Below are 21003 nucleotides of genomic sequence, written 5' to 3'. Positions count from 1 at the left end.
AGGTCACAAAACACAAAAACACTTTTTTGCAAGGGGACAAGCTCCCCTACATCTTTCAATCATGTTACAAAGCCCCCATATCCCTGAATTATATATATATATACATATATATATATATATATATATATATATATATATATATATATATATATATATATATACATATACATATACACACACACACACACACACACATATATATATATATATATATATATATATATATATATATATATACATATACACACACACACACACACACACACACACACACACACATATATATATATATATATATATATATATATATATATATATATATATATAAAGAGAGAGAGAGAGTGAGTGAGTTACCATTTGAAAGAATAAACACCTATACGAGTTTCTGGTGTAAAATAAAAAGTGAATGTTCATATGACTGAATATTCATTCAAATGGATTTTTTGCTGGCAGGCTTTTGTATGGGACCATAATACAGTGGGGTAAGGGAATTTCCTCTTATCCTGTTGTTATGTGATCTCAGAGTTAATATTTTTAATTAGCATGGGGCACTGTGGTTGCAGGGGAGCTGCTCCCCTGAAAAAAGTTTTTTTTTTTGCATTTTTGATCACTTTAGATTTGCTATAAAGTAATCGCTCTTTGAACATTCACTCTTGTGAACATTTGATATTTGATAAACCAAATCCATGGTTGTAGAAATTTAGAGACGAGGGAAAGGGAGAACATAAAGAAAACACAACACTCACCTTCTTGTTCATCTCTGACTCTCCCTGGTACGACAGGATGCTAATGATGTCTCAGGGAGATGTCCTGAGTGCTGATCAAATACTGAGGGATAAACTGCGTACCTTGATCTGATTGCATAATTTACTTAAGTCACAGCATTTTATACCTGGAGGTCCCAGGACTAAAATGTTTGTTTGCAGGATATAGCATGTCTGCACCGATTTACCTAAAGTCACCAGTCTTTGCTGTATTTCACAGCATATGCTACTCTTAAGAATTATTCAGTGCTTTTCCTACATGGAATTTTTTCTTCAGTATTGCTAAATTTTCTTACATGTATATGGCCTCTGCAAATGAAATGTGAGGACTTCTGATTTGCTTTCCTTAACATTATCTGCTGTATGCAGTTTGACTTACAAGCAAATTTAAATTAATGGTTTTGTATACAGCTTGCTGCACAGTTCTCTTACAATATGTAGTTTATCCACCCCCACACCCTTTTTCTAAGGTTTTCAATGCATAAACACAAAAAAATGTTAAATACATATAATGTACTTGTTTTTACTGATTACATTATACAGTATTGTCAGCAAGCTTTATCTCCTTTGTTCGTTAGCATTAACACTCTTCATTGAAAATGCTTTGTAAGCAGCTTCGTATGCAACATTTATTTCTTAGATGACAACTTGATGGTTTTAAATCAGAACAGAAAAAAGTTCTCATTTTTGCAAGTTGGCAAAAACTGGATTTAAAAAATATATAACTGACCAAGAATCATATATTTTATTTGTATTCACTTGTAGATCATTCCTTTTATGTTGTTTGTATTGTTCCTTTATCAGTATGCAACATTTATAGGGGAAAAAAATAAAGATTATACATTTATATGAAGTTCAGAAAAGTTAGCATCCTCAGAAAGAAGAAATGATGAAAAGCACATTGTGCTGTATTTCTTTAAGAATCAGACATTATGTTGCTGGGGAAGTTATCATCAAAATGTTTGTATAGCTGAGAAAAATTCACTAGAAAAGAAAAAAATAATAACCAGATATTTGTAAAAAGAATGTAATTAAAGGATGGCTCTTATATGACACCATCTGATAATCAATAATATCCCAGTCTCCCTATCAGTTTCTGATACACACACACACACACACACACACACACACACACACACACACACACACACGCACGCACGCACGCATGCACACACACACACACGCACACACGCACACACGCACACACACACACACACACCAATTAGCACATATCAATTCATTTTCTAAAACGAGTAAATGACTCAGTCTTTAGAATTACACCACAGACTGTCTCTGGTGAAGATTTAGTGAATATTCAATTCCAGGTTATAGCCTACAATGACAGCTGTTGAATATCCCTTGAATTTACTGTCCACTTTCATAGGATTTTTAAATAATTTTTGTAGGGCATGATGGCGAGTGAGGATTTATAAATCTGTCCTCCATATAAATGACCTATCTACAGGATCCCATGGGTTATATAAATTAATGCAGTAATTTTTCTCCAGGCCTGTCCCTGAAAATATAAACTCATGACAACCACTGTATTATTTCTCAAGAAAAGGGACTCACAGTAATGTTTACAAAGTCACAAGAAATAGATGACTCCCTGCGTGGTCTGTCAAGTGTGAAATGTAAATTTAATCACCCTAGGAATCCGTTTGGTTTGTGTGTATTTTATCAAAGATTTACATTTGCAAACATCCAGTATATTAATCATTACTTCATCAGCTCATTTCAGTTACAAGCAGTATTAACCTTTGCTAAGTGATATGTTAAACTTGTATGCTTGCTGGTGCCAAAACAATCATGAAATTCATCCACTTGCTTTCCTTCAGTCTAATGGAGAGGGATTTTTACTCTCTGCCTCAGTAAGTAATTATGATAAAATCACACAAGTAGAGCTTTCATTAACAACTCGTGCAGTGACAGAATTTTATTTACTGTACATATTACAGCTGAAGAAATATGACTCCTTTTCATTTCTGCCAAGTCAGAAATAAAAAAAAGTTAGTTTGATGGCATACCATTTTTAAAAATGACTGGTTACATGCAATGTACCATTGTTATTTTAATGATAACTGGGCAAACCAATATCAGAGTACCATCTATGCTGCAGTGTACATTTTTTTGGCAGTAAGTGAATCATTAGGTCAAAACATTTAGTTACGCTGTCCTTTGTCTGAAAAGGTCTTTTATATAAAGGCAGATGAAAACTAACAGTCTGCCTAATTGCAACTTCTTTAAAATTCTCTTAAACATGCAGTCAGAGCTGAAGATCGTTAAGAAGGGACCCCTATGAGATGTATTGCTGTTGTTCCCTTCCACCGATATGGAACTTTAGCACTGGCAAGGACTGGTTGAAAAGTTCTGCTATGGAATCTTTGAATATGAGTTCTAGTATGGGGTCTCTGAAAACACTGTATAGGTTCATAGGTTCATAGGTTCATACTAGGCTATCTGCCCAAGGGCATTTACAAGCCTAGCCCATAGTTTTGTGGCTTACGCCACCCCTTTAGTATGGGGAACTATACCCATTATTTTGCTGTGCCTCTGTCGAGCAGTGACACTGAGGTAATCCCTGGGGTATATCTGCGATCTCCCATCCATTGGTCAAGATTTCTCTTGAACAAGGCCAGCGAGGTGCTCTGCCTCACATATACCGGGATTTTGTTCCACAGCATAGGGAGTCTTTGGGTGATGAATCTATCCCTCCAGCACGTCCTATTAATAGCCGTGTCGAGGTTTAAGTCTCCGCCCTTGTGGCTCTGATGGATCTAGATTTTTGAGGTGAAGCATATTCATCAAATCTGGGTTTGACATGGCCTTGTATGTTAGGCAAAGGTCACCTCTGAGCAAGCGGTGGCGACTGAATAGAGCTGGAGTCCTTTCAGTCGGGCAGCATAGGACAGATTTTTGAGACCCTTTATCCTTTTGGTGAGGAACTTTGTGGCCTCTCCAGCTGCTGCAAGTGTCGGGTCAGATACATTCCGAATGGGGCATTGTACTCAATCATTGGTCTGATGAGTGATGAGTAGAGGGAGACAATGACCTCCCTTGATCTAGATGAGAATCCCTTCATGATAAGGTGGGCAATGTAGAAGGTCTTCCTAACTACTTTAGCTACATGGGTGTCGAATGACAGACTACTATCAACCTGGGTCCCCAGGTCCCTGATAACTTCTTCTGTGCTCAGTGGATTGCCACCTATCTGGTAGCTAGGGGTAACCTTGTTTTTCCCGAAGGGTATGACTATGCATTTTTGGCATTTAACTTTAGGCCATGGCTCTGGCACCAGTTATCCGTTTCTGTGAGACCCTTCTGAAGGATATCTGTGTCAGATGTGTTTTCTACTATGGCGCCCAGTTTGCAGTCATCTGCAAACTTTGTCAGCCATAACCCTCCTGTGTTTGCTTGTACTTGAGAAGTAGATGCCAAACAAGAGTGGGCCTAGGACTGAGCCCTGTGGGACACCACTTGTGACAGGCTTTGAGTCTGACATGGCGCCAGCAACTCTGGCCCTGTGGGTTCTGTCACTCAGCCAGTTTGCAACCCATCTTGTGATGTATGGGTTAATATTTAAGCTGATGAGTTTTTCAATGATACTCGAGTGGGGTATTGTATCGAAGGCCTTCGCCAGATCGAGGTAGGCTGTATGGACTGCCTTTCCCTCATCAATGGCTTTGGTGACTGTTTCGAAAAAGTCAACCAAGTTTAAAAGGCATGATCTGCCTTTGACAAAGCCAAACTGGGTTGGATCCAAAGTCTGCAAATTCCCTATGTCTTTATTTATGAGGTCCATTATGATCCTCTCCATGGCTTTGCAGATAAGGCTTGTCAAGCTAATGGGCCGGTAATTTCCAGGGTCGGTGGAGGCACCGCCTTTGTGAAGTGGGACCACAGTTGCAGTGCGCCACTCCCTGGGTTCGTATCCAGAGGTAAGGCTCTGATTAAACAGCTGTCCTAGCTGTGGGTTTAATTCCTCATTGAGTTCGTGGAGCACACAGCCGGGGACCCCATCAAGTCCCATGGATGCTGTGTTTTTTGCTTTGGAGAGAGCAGTTCTCACTTGGGCGTTGGAGATGTTTGGGGGGCTGCAATCATTTGGTATAGATATCTCTCCTTTTGGGGGGGAGTGGGGGGGGGAGTTTGCACTGAACCTGTCAGCCAGTATGTTGGCAATGCCCGTAGGATCAGCAATCTTCACATCATTTTGAACTAGTTCTGAGCATATCTGGGAGTTTCCTCCCAGGTTTCTAACATAGCTAAAGAAGGCCTTATGATTGTCTTTTGAGTCTTTAGCTATTTTTCTCTCAAAATTTGCTTTGGATGATTTTATGAGAGCTCTTAGTTTTTTACTTATAGTGATCAAGGGTGTCTTACCTTTTAAGGATTTTGCTCTATCTTGTAGTAGCTTCCTCCTTTTGTTGTAGAGTTTGTTTATGGCTGGGGTCCACCAGACTGGACGCTTGCCTTTGGTACAGAGAGTCTTTGTTTTGCTTGGGATTGCCTTATCCATGCAGTCCTGCAGGTGCTGGTAGAAGGCATTTGTAAGTGATTCAGCGGCATGTGTACTGTTTTCCGCCGGCTCGGGGGCCTTAAAGGAGACCACACTAGTCTTTAGAAGTGTGAAGTCGGCTTTCGAGAAGTTCTTTACTGTGGTCTTTTTTATTTCAGGTGGGGGTGGGATGAGGACCTCCAGCGAGATTAGTTTGTGATCTGATCTCACCAGTGAGGGGTATACTTCCGGTGTTGAACATTGTGCTTCCATGTTCGTGATGATGAGGTCAAGTATGTTATCTCCTCTTGTGGGGATGGTAACTAGTTGTTCCATGGCATTTGAGTTTATGAATTCCAGGAACTTTTGGGCTAGGGTGTTTGGGCTTGAGTAGTGTTCCCAGTCTATATTAGGGTACGAATAAATAACACAGGTGAACCAGAGCAAAACGACTGAAACAGTTCTGTTCCTATGGAATAATCACCAGTTCACAGTAAAAATCCAACTTCTTCTTTATTCGAACAAATAAAACAAATGAAATGAGCGCTTTCACGTATCCATGATACGCTTCATCAGATTTCATTATAGAATAAAGCAGCTCAACTTAAATAGTACTCTGTAATCCTTCATTGCACCATTTATCTAATTAGTTAATTAATTAACAACCATCTTTCTTTAATAAAAGAGTATAATTTACTTTTAAAGTCATGCTCACATTTAGTGCTGATAGCATTCATTCTACGATATCAGGTCATCATTCATATACATTTTAGGTGTCTTCTAGAAAATCAAGCTGCGTTGTAAATTCTTTGAATAGCATATTAAAACTAAACTGAATATAATAGTTGTATATTATGAAAGCAGACAATAAGAGATATATGTAATGTGTATGCATATACACATCTCAAATGTTAAAAACCAAAATATATGTATGGATGTAATAATCTAGCACATACATCAGTAGTTACTAAAAATGATTACTAAAAAAATATATACTTAGAAGGTATATTCAAACTCATGATTATCTATCTGGAAGTCATGTTTCATAGTTACATATTCAATTCATCATAAACATTAAGAACTTCACCATAACAATTCCAAGTAAATAAATAAATGAATAAATAAATAAATAAATAAATATATATGAGTGGATCAATGTACACACTAATATATGAGTAAGTAAGCATCTATAAGTGAACAAGTGAATGAATATATATATATCTAAAAATACATATATAACATAATATATATTATACCTAAAAAAATATATATATATATATAGACACATAAGTATACTAAGGGAACCATGTAAATGACCTTATTGCTAACAGTTCCTATCAGTTATAAATATATGCTATTTGATTGATATTGGACATATATATTGACTAATGAGGTTATAATATATGCCTATCAGTATAAATATACAAATGAATAATTAGATGAATAAATACAAAATGAAAAAATAAATAGATAATAAATATTTGTAATCTTGCTTATTTTCTATAACATAGTGTTATAGAAATAAGAATACATGTAAACATTTCTCAAATAAATAAATAAATAAACATGTATATAATGTGTGTGATCTTCATACATCCACATATTATTCTCTTGTTGCGGTTAATTATAAATATATAAGTTATTTAACATAATAAAACCTAAAAAATAAAAGATGTATGTACATGTGTATATACAAGTAGTATTTCCATCTACCTAGGCAAAAACTTAATATAAATTTAGATTTAGGTCTATGTATAGTCTCACAAGGTCTATAGTATCCTAGAAAATCCAGGCCAAGCATCTAGTTCAAATATTAGAATTATCTTAGTATTGGTCTCATTGGAACATATTGGTTGAGACCCGGGGGGCAATGTGCCCTCATCCTTAGGATCCAATGAAGTTCCTTTAGTTCAAGCATATTCACTGATTCTCCTCCATACGTGTTTGTCTCAACTATTTGTAAAACTCTAAATTTAAAATTATGTGTTATATTTTCTTTTATATGCTTGGCCAGTGCATTGGTTTCATTATTTTTTCTAATATCATATGTGTGGTTATAGATCCTTTTTCTAAACTCTTTTGGTGAGTCCTATGTAAAAAGCTGTGCAGAATTCACATGTTGCAAGATAAATGACGTTACATGTGTTGCATGTGGCATAGAAACTAGGCTTGAATTCATAATTCAAGGTTGGATGTATAAACTCCTGGACCTCAGTAATATACTTACACATATTACATTTATTGCACGCAAAGGTACCTAAATTAAAGCATAGTCTCGGGACTGAGAGCAGTTCTTTTTTGTGTGTCTTACATAGCAATCTTTTTAGATTTCTATTGTTTCTATATATGAATCCTGGCGTTTCTCCTATTATTTTCCTTGTTCTTTCATCCACCGTTAATACTGGCCAATGTTGTCCTATAATTTGTGTGATCTTCTTGTTATCATTAGTATAAGTGGTCAGGAATTGAACTTTTTCTCTGAAATTTGAGTTATATCTTTGCTTATTATTATTGTACGTCCTCCATGTGTCATTTTCCACTAAAGCCCCATCTCTATCTTTCATGACTTGTTCTTTTATTTCCCTCACCATTTTTTTGTTATATCCTCTTTTCAGGAACAGTTGTTCCATCACTTCTACTTCTAACAGAAAATCTGTCTTTTCTTACATAATTTATTCAATCGAGTAAACTGGCTTTTAACAATGCCTCTAAAGACATGCCTGGGGTGCATGCTATCGTAGCTGAGTATAGTATTCTTCCAACAATTTTTCCTATAAATATTTGATGTAATTTTTCCTTCTTCTATTTTCAGATTCAGATCTAGAAAATTAATCTCTATGTGTGATGCTTCCATAGTAAATTTGAGAAAATGAGTGGTATTCTCCATATATTGTAATAAACTTGAGAACTGCTCTCTTGTTCCATCCCAAATAATTAGGATATCATCTACAAATCTTGAATACATAATAGCATTCTTGAATAGAGGATAACTAAATAGGAATTCCCTTTCCCACCAGTTCATCACCAAATTGGCATAGGTGTTAGCGCAGGGTGTGCCCATGGCAACACCCCACTTTTGTAGGTATAATGTTATACTATTATCTATATTAGGGTAGTTGAAGTCACCTAGTATGATGGTGTTTGGTGATACATTTATCCCCTCTAGTGTTTTCAGGAAGACCATGTGAGGTTCCTGAGTTTGTGAGGGTGGCCTGTAACATGCTACAATTTGCAGAGCAGTCTTGCCTATGGTTAATTGCACCTGGATGGTCTCCGATGCATCGTGCGTTGCAACCAGTCTTGAGGTGTGGGAGTCCTTGATGAATATGGATACACCCCCTCCTTTCTTGGTATTGTCCGGATTTTGGGGCCGGAACGCATGATATGAGGTAAAACCTGATAGTGCTGGGGTGCTCTCAGGAGCCTTGAACCAGGTTTCTGTCACAGCACAGACATCGATGTTCTCCATACTGAGAAGGGCCTCGAGTGCGTGCATTTTGAGATTCAGACTTCTGGCATTGAGCAGCATTACCCTTAGTTTTTTTCCCTTTCCGTGTTCTAGGGTGGTAGGTTTAGAATTTGAGCCTTGCCTAAAAAGGCACTATGGGGTGGCAAGAGCCTTTGCCAATATCCGGAATCCCAGGGGTGACAGGTGCAAGCCGTCCCTTGCGAAGCAGCATGGCTTGTCCAGCATGTCATCCCAGGCAGACAGACACTGGATCCCCTTTGAATGACACCAGTGTTTAAGCCAATTGTTAAAGCTGATCATCTTATCTCTGTATTGTGGCATCATTCTTAGTGAAGGTAGGATACTGCTCAAGGTCAGGGTCATACCTGCCTGGGCTACATAATCAGAGAGCTCCTCGATGTCTCATGTAGTCCAAGGAGGTACGTCTCAGGTCGTTTACACCAGCGTGGACAATGACTGAGTCATATTTGTACCTGCTGTTGAGAGACCTGAGTGCTTGCGTTATGTGGCGGATTCTAGCGCCCGACAGGCAGCTTACTGTGACCTTCTCCTTACTCAGTCTGGTGAGCGGGACGTCAGTGTGTCTGACTATGGAGTCACCAATGACTAGTGTGTCTGGCATTTTGTTTGGCCTTAAGGGCTGTGACTGTTTGACACTCTGACTGTGAGGTCTATGTGTTGCAGGTGATGTGTTCTGAGGTGGTGGTTGTTTGGGTGTCTGCTTTGGTGGCCTCTGCTGTTTTGGTAGATTTTGATCAGAGCCTCCGAGTATGTCTTTGTGTGTTTATGTGTATGATTTGAGGTTGTGATGGTACTATGTGAGACTGGGTCTATAGTGTGTGTGGTAACCTTCTCCTCCTGACTGGTCTTGCCAGTCCTATGTTGAGAGAGCTCAGCCTCCAGTTTGGCTGTATAGTTGCATCTCTCGCATGTATTTGTGTTTTGTGGGAGGAGGAGAGGGTTGTCTGTGTACATGAGGCAATTGTAACATTGCCTCAATATTCCCAGGTTCACCAGCTGAGCAGGAGAGGACACTAGCAACTGATCCCTCGACATGCTAGAAGGAATAGACAAAAAAAAAACTTTAAAGAAGATTCCGGGGGATGTGGATGACCGAGAAATGGGGGTTTGCCTTTTTGGGGTACTATCTATGACAAGAGCACCGTATCAAGGTAATAAGTACTGTAGGAGCAAGTGCTAGGCTTAACAGATAGAGAATAGTCTACTTGGAGTCAAGTAGAGATGATCTTTTTAGTTATAGTATGCGCTGATTAGATCAGTAGTATAGTTCGAGGAATGTAGCTTTAAGGGAAAATTTGAAGAGTGGAATTTAGGTAGCCCAAATAGTTTAAATCTGCTTAACCGGCGCTGCCCTAGTGTGCAACAGTGGCAGCTCCATCGCGCTAAATCGCGCAAACGCGCGTTTAGCGTTTTTTATATCAGGGGGCTGAAAGAAGCTAGGAACTGGCCCAAAACGACCAATAAACTACAAGTTGCTGGCTGAAACCTCACAAAACTGGACCAACAGGCAGCTCAATGCTTCCCACTCCCACTGGTAAGCAAGGGAACTTCCTCTGTTCCAAATTAGGTAAAGATTCAGTAACAGGAACTGCAAACAAAGCCCAGGGATCAGCAAGCTCTGAAACTGGACTATTCTAGCTTAGTAAGGCGGGAAAACAAGAGATATATTTTTTTTTTTTTTTTTTTTCAGAAAACAAGCAGAAACAGATACAGTAAACACTTATAAATGCTATAAATCGGCTATCACAGCCTACACAAACAATTTGCAACAGTTACAGATTTTAAAAGTAACAAATTGAGAAACAAGTGCAAAAACAGAATAAATGCAGAAAAACAGTAACAATGTATCAGCAAGCAGGCGAAATACAGTTGCTAGATAAATAGAAGTGGAAAGCCACAAAAATTATACTTAAATCAGGTAAAGTCGCTTTTTTAGCACTCTGAAGCTTGGATTACTCTGCTGGCCACCACGAGGATCTGTGCTGAGTAGGTACAAGCCAAAAAACGCGCGTTTAGCGTTTTTTATATCAGGGTCTAAGCTCCTTAGGCTCCTGTTTCTTTCTCTAAGTTGCTTAAGCTTCTTTTTTGCACTTTTGTGTCTGAGCACATTAAAGTGGAACAAATCTTGTCTTATATCCAGTTTGTTAAAGCAAATCACCACAGTCTGACATTACTTACAATTAAAGTGAGTAGATGTGTATGTTGGGATATCGCACAGATGGGCTTGAGTTTTTATTAGGACAAACAATAATTACATAGTCCAGGATAGGTTGATGCAGGCAACCTATTTTAATGAATTAGCAGCTTGAATATAATAAGTGCTGACTCCTGGAAAAACCAGAAGCAGTCAAATGCTACCTCCAAAATCTTTGTTGTTAAGCAACATTCAGTTTTCCTAACATGAGCAAAAAACCAATAATGGGTAACTGGTGCAGGCAGTAGAATTTGGATCAGGCATTAATCTTGAACTCTAACTCTGAATTTTTCTTACTGATTCATTGCCAACCAAGGATTGCCTCACATTCACATCATGATTCAACACCAGCACTAACATGTAGTGATAATGAAGAATTATTTCCTAAACTGAAGCTGGTCTACCCAAGAACAATAATTGCACAGGGATATTTGTTTAGCTACCAGACGTAATACTAGGAAATTCCTGCTAATTAATTAAGGCTGTAGGAATAACAGATTGTTTTTACCATCTCTTTGAAATCCGTTGTCACCAATCTCTCTCAGTTCCATACCACATTCCTGTCTTCTTCAATCTTCATGCCTGTCTGTCACATTTTCTCTCTCATGAAAACCATCTATCTCTTGGCTGAATGCCCTTATTTACACTTACCTTCTTCCTTTCTCTGCTAAATACTCTTCACCAAATTGTCGTATGTTTTTCTACTCATGGGACCAAACCACTGCAGTCTGTTTGGCAATTGGGACTACCCTGGCTTGTATTCTGATGACATAGGTTCATAGGTACATAGGTGCAAAGGATCTTAAACCTAGCCTTACCCTCTTATGGTAGTTGTTTGACCCTGTATTTTATATACAAATAACCCAGAAATAGGCCAGATAAGGATATGTTGAGAATGTTACATGTTCCCCTATCCATGAGGGACACTGGTGGTAAATTAGGGGTGAATTTGCAGTTACTTATCCATTTGTCTAAATGACATATGAAATGAGAGAGAAGTACTTTGCTTTATGAAGACTGGAAGTCAGTTCCATTGAAGCACTATTCTCTGTGATACAAGCCTATCCACCTACAATTTATTTTGCAAAACAGATAGAGATCCCTTGAGTAGGTGTTTATGATACCACATTGCAAATGTGTAATAGATTTGAATAAATAGAGTATGTTGAAGTTCTGTAAGCAAGGCAGAGGTCGCCTCTTAGCAGTCTGTATGATAATAAGAAAAGGAACAAGGCTTTGAAATGGTCTGCATAGTTTTTATGATTCAGGCCCTTGTTTTTCTTTAGTTGTGGGTATGGGTTCAGTTACTACCATAGACTTCTGCTACCAAAGCACTTTATGCATAAGCTTAGCACTTTGTAAATTCTGCTTTACTTTTCAAATGCATGGCACTATTGCAATACATTAAATATCTTTATACTTTCCAGCAATATCTTCTTTCAAAATGATAAACTCCTACTATAGTTTTATAACTATATATGCAAACATTTTCATAAACAAATCTACCTTCCTACCAACAAGACATTTTTGGGCACATCTCCAAAGAGAAGTACTTTGATGTACTAGACATTTCAATTGTATAAGTTATCAAACCAATGCCACAGCTTTCTACTACGTCACATCTTCTTCTTTTTCTTTGGCTGCTCCCGTTAGGGGTCGCCACAGCGGATCATCTGTTTCCATTTCTTCCTGTCCTCTGCATCTTGCTATGTCACGCCAACCGCCTGCATGTCCTCTCTCACTGCATCCATAAACCTTATCTTAGGCCTCCCTCATTTCCTCTTACCTGGCAGCTCCATCCTTAGCATCTTTTTCACAGTATACCCAGCATCCCTCCTCAACACATGTCCAAACCAATGCAATCTTGCCTGTCTGGCTTTGTCTCCAAATCATCCAATCTGAGCTGACCCTCTAATATACTAATTTCTAATCCTGTCTACCCTCGTCACAACCAATGCAAATCCTAACATCTTTAACTCTGCCACCTCCAGCTCTGACTCCTGTCTTTTTGTCAGTGCCGCCGTCTCCAACCCATATAACATAGTTGGTCTCACTACCATCTTGTAGATCTCTTCTTTCACTCTTTCTGGTACCCGTCTGTCACAAATCGCTACTGGAAATAACTGGAAATGTATAGGCATCAAAACCTAGCAAAAAGTGATTAAAACCCCAGTGTTTACTGAGAAAATGGAATAACTTAAAAGATTTACTATAAACTGATTCTTACTAATGTTTAAATTCCTCCAAAAATTTAGTTTTTCAAATATCGTGACAAGAATATAACACATTCCTGAGTCAGGGTACAATTAAAGATTATGGAATAAGTATTGCTTTAGTCTTTGATGTTTACTAGGTGTACATTTCTCAGCAGCCGCCATGTACCCAGAATTGCATCTTTTTGCAGGTCATACTGAGTTACATGTTTTGGTAGCAATTTCTTTTATTCCTGTTACTCGTAACATCACCAGAACTATCAGGGTGTTTTTAAAATAAAATATGAAATATTTCTTGTTCTCATTTCTGCTTGTATATTCTGTTATTTTATGACTTTATGTTTCTCAGTATGCAGGACACAGTGGGCGACACAGTGGCAGAGAGGAAAGTGCTATCATCTCACAGCAAGAGGTTCTCTAGTTTTCTTCTCAGCTGGGGTGCCTTCTGTGCAGAGTCTGTATGTTCTCCCTATGTGTGCGTGGGTTTTTCTGGGTGCTTTGGTTTCCGCCCACATTCCAAAGGCACATAATAGTGTCTTGGACACTCTGCATTGGCCATAGGTGTGAGTGTATGTGCATATGTGTGCGTTATGGAAGATCAGCAGCTGCAGGGCTAGTCACCTGGCACTGTGAACCTTGGCTCTACATTATTGTTAAGTGACACCGTCATCCCATGTTCAAAAATAGGAAAAGGGTTCTGGATGGATGGATGCAGTATACATGGCACTATAATCACTATATGTGGCTCTTTCAATAATTATGTATTTATTTATTTATTCAAATTTAATTACTGAGAAAGTCCAACTGGGTAGGAGCCCATTTTCAGCAGAGGCCTTTGGAGAAAAGCTTCAAAGTAATACAAAACATTTTAAGAACAATAATTTTACAGTCCTGAAAAATAATACAAAAAAAACTATGGTTTAAATAATTATACCAAATTATATATAATATGAAAACATTGGTAAGAACAGATACAAGTTAGATGACAATGATTTAATGGTTAGAAAGCTTTTAGCAAGTTTAGAGAGAAATTAAAGGTAATTTAGTATAATACAAACAGGAACTGTAGTATGAAGTGAAAGAAAAGCAGGCTTATGGTAGATTTAAAGAGAAGGCCAGGGGACAGAAATTGATAGAAGTAAGGAAGTGAGTGAAGAAGGGAGAGTAAGGAGATGTAAGGGATGAATAGGGACTTGTTCACATTTAGGGATATGGTTTATCCTGGTGTTAAGCAAGAACAGAGACAGCTTTTGACTAGAAAGTCTTTCAGAATAGTTTTGAAGTATGAGAGTCAGGGTATTGACTTGATAGATACAGATAAGGAATTCCAGGCCTTAGCAACATGGTACAAGAACAGACAATGCCCAGCAGATTAGATAGGTTTATGGACAGACAGGAGTTTTTGGTCATTGGAGCATAATGTCCTATTGGTAATATAGTTGTGTAGAATGTTATTTAGTGCTGGACAAACAGATAGATGCTGGATAATTTTATAGGTGGTAAGAAGCTGTGTATATGTTAGTTGTTGATCATTAATAACCAATTTGGGCTTTTTACTGCTATACAGTGGTAGGTTCTGAAAGGGATATTTACTGCAAATTTAGTAACTGTGTTATAACATTTTTTCAATTTTTGATCTTTGTGATGGCTTAATGTTGTTAGTAAGGATATGAGCACCATAAAGAAATGTGGGAGGAGATAAGTAGCGGCAAGTGTAACTTTTGTTGTGTCAGTGAGAAGATTTTTGGCTCTATAAAGCACCCCTAAGTTTTTATGAGTCTTTCTTACTCAATTTTGTATATACAGGTCAAATTTGAGATTATCATCCACTATCATCCCTAATAATTTGCTATGAGAAGTGACTTTAATGGTTGTATTATCAAAGAGAGACAACTTTAAATTTTGTTTTTTCATGGGAAAGGGATTTGGGGGAAAAGTAGCACACTGTTTTTCTTTTTTAGGGTTGAGCATGAGTTGGGAGTTACAAAGCCATGTTTCAGTTGCTGTTAAAGCTTTCTGAGTAATTTTTGGAGGTGTATCGTATTGTCAGATGTGCAAATGAGTGTGGAATCATCTGTGTACTGTATTATGCAGGCCTGTTGTGTGAATGTGTGGAGGGTGTTAGTGAGAATATTACAGAGGATGGGACCAGGGATAGAGCCTTGTGGTACATTGGTGGTAACTGGGAGGTATGGAGACAGGGTGGAGTGCCATTTTACTGACTAATACCTGTTGAACAAGTAAGTTGTGAACAACAGAAGGGTGGGCTGAGATAGACCTAGTGAGGACATTTGAAGTAGACATTTGCTGTGCCAAGCTGTGTTGAAGGCTTTAGATAAGTCTAGAAATAAGGAGGAGACTAGTTTGCTGTTATCTCTAGTTTTATTGACAGTGTCTATACAGGTTAGAAATGCAGTATTAGTACTATGGGAAGGATGGAAGCCATGTTGTGTAGGGGATAAGAGTTCTGAATACATTTTTCAAGTATTTTGTAGAGGAAGATAAGATTGCTATAGGTATAACTTTAGCAACGTCTGTTGAATTTATTCCTTTGTTCACAGGGATAATATGAGACATTCTTTGGAGAGAGGGAACGTGGGATTCATGGACTGATCTGTTTATAAGGATTGAGACAGGGTGGGAAAAGCTACTTTAAAGTGATCGCTTGGAAGGGTCATCTGCTGAAATAGTGCACAGCTTGAGTTTGCTTAAGAATAGTTTTATATAGGATGTGGGCACAGCTTTCAAGATGAAAGTGGATGACCGGTAATCCATGGCTGGTAGGTAGGGTTAGGATTAGATGCTGGGAAATTTTTGGTTAGAGATATTATACCATCTATGAAATAAGAGTTGAACTGTATTGCGGTTTTGAGTGATGAGTTATTAGGAGTGGGGTTAGGGTTGAATTTATATATGGGATGCAGAATTTCTTTAATGGCTGTCCAGATTTTTTTAAGTTTGTACTTTGTTGTTTTCTAGGAGCCAAATCGTAGCCATGACCTAATCTGTTAAATGGACAGTTTAATGGGTTAAGGGCAAGACAAAAGAGCAGCGGTGACAAAGAGCCACCTTGGAATAGCTCCATTTTAATTTTTATCCCTGTAATAATAATTTCTCCTTTATCATGGCTTAACTACAAAATGGTCTGCCACTGTTTCATGGTCGCTGTAATGTAATTGCTCACTATAGGGTTTATCTTATACATTTTTAAGCACTCTTTTATCCATGAATGTGAGATACTCTCAAATGCTTTTGTATAGTCTATCCTTGTCATACTTAGATAATTCCCTTTTTTATACTTTTCCGCTATGACTTTGTTTAACCACAAATGGTCTTTGTTCCATGACTTTCTTTTATTACCCTTTTGTTCTGTTGCCATGATTGAATTTTAAGTTTCTAAATGATTATAAACTCTGTCAAATCCAGTGTATAGTTTATACATCATTGGAAGGGAAGTTACTGTTCTATAGTTTTCAGGATAGCTTAAAGGTTCACTCTTAAGTAGGAGTACTGTTTTTCCTGTTGCTAACCAGGTTGGTGTCTGCTCAGGGCTGTGCATATAAATAGTTCTTACTGATGACTAAATCTTCATGTAAAGATGTTAATACTTTTATCCAGAAGTTAAGTGTTGCATCTGAGCCTGGGGTTTCCAATTAAGAGCTTTTCTTAACTTTCTTTCAATCTCTCTGGCCATTATTTCATCCCATTTAATATCCTGTACACTTGAACTTCTCACTCTTTCTTTTACTTCTTCTATCTATTTTGAATCTTTGTTATGTTCCACAGGATCTTCATAAATACTTCTCCAAAATGTATCTATTTCTTCTTTTTTTGGTGGTGTTTCAGTTCCTTTTGCCTTGTTTCCCCAAGTCTCTATAAAACTTTTTTGGGTCATCAATAAATTGCTTATTTTGTATTTTTCCTTTATATTTATCTGCATATCTTCTCAGTTTTTCTGTTTGTGCTGATATTTTTTAGAGTATTATTTGTGATACTGCAAGATCTATTCTGATACTGTGCATTGAGTTTATCACATTTATCTTTCTGAGTATTTTTGTTGATCTGTTTCCTCTTCTATACTCTTCTAATAGTGACACTTCTTGTCTTAATTGCTTTATAATTTTCTCTATTTGATACTTCCATGATGGTATTCGTTTTCCCCCCTTCCTTTCCCTTACTGCCTCGTGTTTTTGTGGTAAGACTTTATCTGTCGTTAATTTAGCTGCCCAGTAATATATCCTATTTACCTCTGTTATATTACACAAATCTCTATAAACATTCCTAATTACTGTGCTCATTTGTTTTATCAAACTTCTCGTTTTTGGCGTTTATTGACTTTTTGTAGTCTATTTCTTTCATTGATCTTAATATGTCTGTCCATCTCTTTTAAATCAAGCAACTCTTTCCTTGGATCATTTTCTTCTAAACTGAGGGCACATTCTTTGTTCTCCATTTCCTGTGAGCATTCTATAGAAAGTTCCAGAGCATCTTTGTGTGCCATATTCTCTTCAGTTTCATTGTTCCAGAGCATCTTCCTTTGCCACATTCTCTTCAGTTTCATCCTGTGTTATCTGTTGCTTTTTCATATGGGAACTCTCTGGCCTATCACTCCTCAACATTGACTGCATCAGAGTTGCAAGAGTTTCTTGTTCCTTTCCTTGCTGTGCAACTCCAGCTGAAGTTTTGTACTGGTTTCCTGTGGAAGGCTCCAAAATATCTTCATATGGTAACTGATTAGATGTTTCCTGCTCTACTGTTTTTTCCTTAATTTGGGGATCCATCGCTCTATCCTGCTGTGATGTTATCAGAGTTAGATTTTCTGCACTAAATCCTTCACTTTGCAGGTAATCCATAACTTTATTTTCTATTTCTTTAACTTCTCCATTACTAATCCTCCTTTTTACTTTTCCTCTTTGTTTTCTTATTTTTTGCATTGTAAAATGTTCCATATCTGGAAGCCTTTGCCTGTATTTCTCTTCAAATATCTTTGGTGCTGCTCTTTTTGAACTGATTAGTTTTGTTTTCTCCTTTGCATAAATATTGCACCATATTAATCTCTTTTTCTTTCCCCATGTCCATATTTCTTCTTCAGATGTCTCCTGTTCCTCCTGTTTCTCCTTACTTTGGGGACTTGTTCCATCATGCTGTGATATAACCTGTGTTAGACTTTCTGCACTAAATCCTTAACTTTGAAGGAATTTCATAACTTCAGTTTCTATTTTTTTAACTTCTGCTTTACTAATCTTCTGTTGTTATGTTGTCCTATCTCACCTTCATTCTTGCTGGTTGGGTTCGGAGCTGAACCTTGGCTCTGACTCGGCCACATACCAAAGCTCGAGAGCTTCAACTGGCTTGAGGCTACAACCTATACCATGATGCTTAGCGACTGTTCCCGATCTCGTTTACAGCTTGAAGCTTCGTGATTGTCTTCGGTGGCTCAGGCTAGTAATTTCTTTTATTATATACCTTTTACTATATTTTCTCTCAGAACCTTCATATTAGACTCTTTTATACCTTCCCAATCCAACTAGAGTGCTTGTGTGTTATTACTTGGGTGTGTCTTCGGTTATTCTCCTTGGCCCCTTGTTTTTCCTCTTATTCCCCTTAAAGAATCTATTTAAATTAGAGGTTTCTATTATTTCTATTTAAGCCCCTTTCTTCCTTCAGGGCTTCTTTCCCTTTTTATTAAGAAGTCACCATTTAAGTTAGAGGTGTCTCCTCAGGTTGGAGGATACTGTCGTTTAACTTAGAGACTTCTCCTCCTCCCATCCCTTTCCTTTGCTAAAAAAAAAAAAAAAAAAAAAAAATCTCTCTCTTTCTACTTGCCTTTTTTCTATTGCAGTTATTGTAGTTATTGTTAGCTGGTATTGCTCTTGTTGTTGTTGTTGTTATTGGTTTAAAAGATGTCTAGAGAACCTGTTAAGGAGTCCAGACAATCTGGCTTTAAAAAGTGCAATTCATGCATCCAGAAAATGTTTCTAACAGGCAGACACACAAGCTGTGTGTATTGTCCAGGAGCAGTCCATCTTCAGGACTCTTGTTCCATTTGTCATGGCTTTAGTGCAAGGGTTTTACAGGAGAGGAAAAACAAACACATTTTGAGGGGCTTGTTGAAAGGCCCTTTTGAAGAAGGTAATCAGGCCTCAAAGTCGGATAAGACAAAGATGTCGGCTCAGGTGTCTGAGCCCTCAACCAGTTAAAAAGATACAGTAACTTCAGAACCGAAGGTTCTTGGTTCTGACAAATCTGGCCCTCCCTCAGTTCCATCTGAGTTTTTGGAACCATTGCAGAGCTGAAAAAGGAGTCGGTCACCGTCATTGGAGCCAATATACTCGGTGCCACAATCTCCTCTATTACAGTCTGTGGCAGGTAGTCAAACGTCATCGACCCATTCCTCTCGGTCCTTCAGGTTATCGGACGATAATGTGGAGCGGGTGGTGAAGAGGTTGCTGCAGATGCGGGGCCTAGCAGAAATTCTTTTGAGTCCAGCCCATCAGATCGTGGAGCCGACCACTGTATCTCAGATACCATCTATTCCTCCTCTGACTCGATCGAGTTCGGAGCCAGAGTGTCAGGAAGTCATTGTGTTAGAACTGGCGGAGCCAGTAATCACTCACAATATCTCGGCTCTGACATCTGCTCTGATCCTGTCGATGCTGTCTTCCATCAAGGGATCTGGGAGCTGACACTCCCTGGTCGGCTCCAGGGGGGAAAGTTGAATTGGACCTTTGTCGGAACTGACTCTCCCACTCGGTGCTTCGGTGCAGGTGAGTTTGGCTCCCACATCAGCCTCGGAGCCATCCTCAGCTCCTGGGAGATCTGGACTGGAGTCTCTCTTGGCCCAGGACCATGGTGCCTTTGAGGTGATGTGGAGTGTGCTCTCCATTCAGTCTTCTCCACCTTTGGCTCCAACCACTCTTCCCCCTAAAGGGTCAGTGTCTTCTGCTTCATCAGCCCCAGAGTAGAGAGTCAGTGCCCCAGGAAACCCCAATGGGTGGAACCTCCTCTTCCGACACCTCCCTGGAACATCCCCCCAAGGAGGTCCCTCGGACGAAACAGTGTAAGAGGAAGCACATAGACTCCCCTGAGTCTGTCACCTCTGATACTGACTTAGAGGATTCAGAAGGATCTCGACGGTTGCCCTCTAAGGATGTCGCTTTTTCAGACATCCTTGAGATCCTTAAGCAGGGGGCGGCTGGAAATCCCTCTCCCCTTCTGAGGATGAGTCGGTATATCTGGAGGCATTTGGCTCTTGCCCCTCCACCTCTTGGCTGTCTCCACCCTTCGACCCACTCCTGGGTGTTGTGAGTCAGAAGGTGTGGGACACTCCCGAGTCAGTGGACCCCGTTTCGAGGAGGCCAAATAAATTCATTATGGCCCCAGAGGATAGACAATATTTAACAAAGGGAGTTCCAGTACATGCAATGGTGGTGGCAGCAGCCACAAAGAAGGAGTTAGCCGAAACTTCTGCATCTGTCCATCCACTGAATAAGGAATCTCTTACAATGGACAGATACAGGAAGCATATGTTCTCCTCAGTGGCCTTTACCTTACGGTCGAGGAATTATTTATCACATTTTACCCAACTCCAGAGGGATCTCCTGAAAGAGCTGGGCGATACCCTACAAGGTACTACAGCCCAGGGTTTATCGGATAAGATAAATTCCCAGCTTGCAACCTTAACTTCTTTCACAAACACCTCCATGTGCCTCATTTCCTATGCAGCCGATGGAGTGAGCAGGGCAGCAGGCACAGGAATAGCTCTTAGGAGACATTCCTGGATGCGCCTTTGCGAGTTTGCTGAACCCTTCAGATCTTCCTTTATTGATGTCCCGTTTGATGGC

The sequence above is a fragment of the Protopterus annectens genome, chromosome 14.part0 (assembly GCF_019279795.1).
Source record: "Protopterus annectens isolate FY-2018-M chromosome 14.part0, PAN1.0, whole genome shotgun sequence".
NCBI lineage: Eukaryota > Metazoa > Chordata > Ceratodontiformes > Protopteridae > Protopterus > Protopterus annectens.
This window is presented reverse-complemented; position numbering follows the sequence as displayed.